Source organism: Nelumbo nucifera, chromosome 6 (assembly GCF_055504915.1).
Source record: "Nelumbo nucifera cultivar China Antique chromosome 6, China Antique-T2T, whole genome shotgun sequence".
Taxonomy (NCBI): Eukaryota; Viridiplantae; Streptophyta; class Magnoliopsida; order Proteales; family Nelumbonaceae; genus Nelumbo; species Nelumbo nucifera.
This window is the reverse complement of record NC_142654.1, coordinates 5005808-5009986: the sequence shown is the minus strand read 5'-3', so window position 1 is coordinate 5009986 and position 4179 is coordinate 5005808. Positions and strand designations below refer to the sequence as shown.

At 41.5% G+C, this 4179-nt stretch overlaps 1 pseudogene across 1 annotated transcript; it reads right to left on the bottom strand.

Annotated features, from left to right (window-relative positions):
- Nucleotides 1-1598: 1598 nt before the first annotated feature.
- Nucleotides 1599-3834, bottom strand: LOC104586602 (nucleotide pyrophosphatase/phosphodiesterase 1 pseudogene; annotated as a pseudogene). The gene has a single exon (XR_016077469.1). The product of XR_016077469.1 is annotated as a nucleotide pyrophosphatase/phosphodiesterase 1 pseudogene (transcript).
- Nucleotides 3835-4179: the final 345 nt, after the last annotated feature.

Here is a 4179-nt window from a genome sequence, read left to right as displayed (position 1 = left end):
ACCTAGAAGAGAATATTATTAAATAAAATGAAGTCACAATTAGGATACCTGGAATAGCAAATTAAATAAAATGAAGGGAAAATTCCCGATTAGTACCCTGTACTTTGGGCCTAGTGTCGCTCTGGTCCCCAAACTTTAAAATGTGACAATTTAGTACCCGGACTTTCAAAATGTGTCAATCCAGTACCTGCTGTTAATCAGTCCGTTAACCAACTGTTAAGTGGAATTTGAAAAGGCACAAATGCCCTTCGAGTGTCATCTAATTCTTTTTACCAACCATCCAAATGTTGATAAAAAGTGAACAGTCCCAAATACTTGCTTCTTCTATTCAAGAAATTGGGGTCACCAGAATAGAAGAGGCAAGGATTTGGGACTGTTTACTTTTTATCAACATTTGGATGGTTGATAAAGAGAATTAGATGACACTCGAAGGGCATTTGTGCCTTTTCAAATGCCACTTAACAATTGGTTAACGGATTGATTAATAGCAGGAATGGATTGACACATTTTGAAAGTTCGGGAAATAAATTGTCACGTTTTAAAGTTCGGGGACCAAAGTGACACTAGTCCCAAAGTACAGGTACAGGGTACTAATCGGGAATTTTCCCTTCATTTTATTTAATTTGCTCTTCCAGGTACCCTAATTGTGACTTCATTTCATTTAATATGCTCCTCTAGGTCTGTAGTCTGCTGATAACAAAAATTTTGTAGAAGCCATTTAGAGGGAATTATTTGGTAATTGATGCTCACTATTTATATTATTAGTTGTTTGCTGGATGTGGCACACTGGATTTTTGAATTAGAGTCTGAGTCTACATTATCATTTCTCTTACAAAAGGGATTTTTGTTGTCCTTCTATAAAAAATTTGTTCAGGGTACTTTCAAATTAAATTGTCCCATACAATCAATCATCCTAAATTTCTTAACAAAGTTTCAATAAAAAATCCATCGCTACATTTAGTTTTAAAATTTTCTATTTTCTCAGTCTTGGAAAGAATCTAAAGTTCTCAACAATTTAGCCTATAACCTTCCTAACCCCCATTAATCCTCCCCTTTAATTCTAGAATCATCCTTGAACCTTATCTAGCCAATCAATACCTTACTAGCCTCACCAGTCATAGTTGCCCCCACCTAAATTGGTATCAAAGCAATGACCTTAAATTACATCATGTGCATTTCTCAGTGTGTACATGCATGTCTATTCATTCTCCCATTTCTTTGAGGTTGTCAAAAATTTAATAAACCAAAACATAGCTCAAAGACAAGATATAGACCAGGAAAAACAAGCCATTGAGGAGAAGGAAAGTTCGAAAAGTAATCGGGTAAATCAGCAATTTATAGGGTTGTGCTTCACAAGGTAGAAAATGGATATCTTGGATGCTCTGGACTGTTAAATCCATTTAAAGTGGGTTTACTAATAAAAACATGTAAACAATCAAATATCTAGAGTCCAACCTGTTCCAAGGTAACTCTGGTACAGCCCTCATAACTAAAGCAACAAACAACTTGGAATAATCCTTGTCTATTGACTGCAATTTGCAGTCATGCATCTCGAATTGGAATTGCAGGAAGTAGAAATTAAGGAAGCAAAGATGATATGAAGTCAAAAAATAACCAGAGGGTCGTTTCATTCATAATATTTTAAAAAGACATCATTTTACAAAACTCCTACCACTATGAATCTATTTTAGGTCCCTTTCTAGCATTTCCTGTATAAGATACAATTCAATGTGAAGGTTGAAGTGAGAGACTTTTAGTGATGTGAACCATAATGAAACTACCAATAACTAAGAACAGATCTTTTGGAGTTCCCGGGCTACTTACAGTCTTCCATCTGATACCTGGTCTTATTTATTTCCACAAATATCGCTTAGCAATGATGATAAACTGAGCTAGAAAAACACATAACGGTGACAATCCATCCTGTTGCAATTGACAACTCCACACATGCCGGAAGGATTGATTTCAGGGGGGTGGTAAAAGAATAGAGTTTGGAAATGACACTGTCCCGTTGTTGGAAGCTCCCTGTATCTTAAGAATCGAAGTGACCAAATTGTATATCTGAATATTCTCAAAAGATGGGACCTTGCGACCCCTTGCAAACTGAGGTCCGTGGCCGATGAATATGCTTCTCATCGAGAAGAATGCATTGTCATACCCATGTGCTCCTCCACATTCTTTTCCCTTCGATCTTTTCTGCTTCACTTTGAATCCTTCCTCAATTAGTCCTATTATAGGTGAGATTCGATCGCTCCCCACGTAATGGAGTCGTTGAGGCAGGTCCTCCTTGAGAAACACCTTGAGGTTCATCCCATTCTCAACCTTCCCTGAATTCAATCCTTCTGTCATCTTGGCGACGACATCCGAGGGAGAGACACCGGCAGGAGGCCAAATTGAAAGCAAAGGAGTATAGGATTGGACCCAATCCTTGGGAATATTAATCCAAGGAGCCAAATCATCAAGAAAAATGAGCTTCCCATCACAGGTGCCGACCATCCCATGATCCCCCAGTAAGAGTATTGTGACATCCTCGAAAACCCCTCTCTTCTCTAGCCCTTCGATCAACCTCCCAATCATTTTATCAATATGTGCAACCGCTTCTGTAATCCGTGGATCATCAGCTCCAACCTTGTGACCTTGAGTATCTGGGTCCTCAAAATATAGCGTCATAAAATCAGGAATCTCACTACTAGGAAGATCAAAGAATTTCAGAACAGAATCAACCCGTTCTTCGAAGGATACAGAATCATTAAAGACTTTGCAGTAGTTGACAGGGCAATCCCATAAGCCTTTGTGAACCTCAGAACCGGGCCAGAAATAGGTGGCGGCCTTGAGTCCATGATTGACGACGGTCTCCCAGAGCGGCTCGCCTAACCACCATTTGGGTTCATGTCTTTTCATGTAGAACACATCGCCGGTGCTGGGCTCGATGAAATGGTTGTTGACGATGCCATGGGAAGCAGGGTATAGCCCCGTGGCAATTGAGTAATGGTTGGGGAATGTAAGCGTCGGGAAAACTGGGATCAAGCCCGTCTCGGCTTCGGTGCCATTGGCGATAAGACGACCGATGTTGGGAGTCGGGGTCTTGAATTGATACCCAAATCGGAACCCATCGGTGGAAATTAGGAGAACGACGGGATGCTCAAGCTTGGTGAGGGGGCGGGCGGTTGACTCAGTGTTATTATGTAATACTTGGGAGGACTTAGAAGAAGAGGAGGAGGAGAAGAAGAGAAAGGCGAAGACGCCGGAGGCAAGGAGGGACAAGCATGTGATGATGATGAGGGTAACAAAGAGGATGGTTGTGGTAGGATTCTGAGGAGGAGTGGAGGATTCAACGTTAGAGAGAAGGGCTGTTGATGGGTTTGAAGGGTCTTCGTCCTCTGCTGCTGCTGATGTAGGCTTGGATGGACCTAAGATGGAAAGAGAAGCAGTACCCATTCAAGAAAATTTTGCTTCTCCTCCTCCTCCTCCTCCTCCTCGTCCTGTTATTTTGGAAAAGAAGGTAGAAGAGAGAGCTCTGAATCCAGGTTAAGTTCTCTTGAATTTTGATGGTGGATGGAAAAGAAATAACAGCAGGTGGAGAGGAGAATTTGTTCACTGCGATCACTAGAGATTGGCAATCACTTACCAGCAAAAAAATGAACCACTTAAAACAGAGGTAAGCTTTAAACCTTGTTAAGACTGCTATCGCTCCAGCTTGAATGGGTGAGCTCACTTTACAAGTTTACAGTTACCAAATAGATTTCGATTTTCGACTTTGGCTTTGGTCCAGATTTGGAGACTGAGACCCGCGAACAGATCTTCTGTTTTCCTTCACTGTTCTCTTTCGTGTTCTTCCAATCATAGGAAGACACCTGTTCTGCAAAAACGAGCCTCTTCCATCTCGCGTGCAAAGATGGAAACGGAGAGTTAGTGCCCGTTTGGGTGGGAGCTGGGAAGGATGAAACCTGCAGAGCAGCCACTTCTGACTTTCCGAGGTGGGTCCCACACGGACAGTCTTTAAGAAGCCGAATAGCCCAAATCAGTTGTTCGGGGCCGTTTGAGACTTGAGAGGGCTGAACTACAAGTTCAACAATTGATGCAGAAATTGAACTGGGTAGCCTATCATATGACTTACAGCTGACTTCCTCTAGTTTTTTCACCTCAGATAGTTTATGAGCTGTTTGTATGGGACCCACC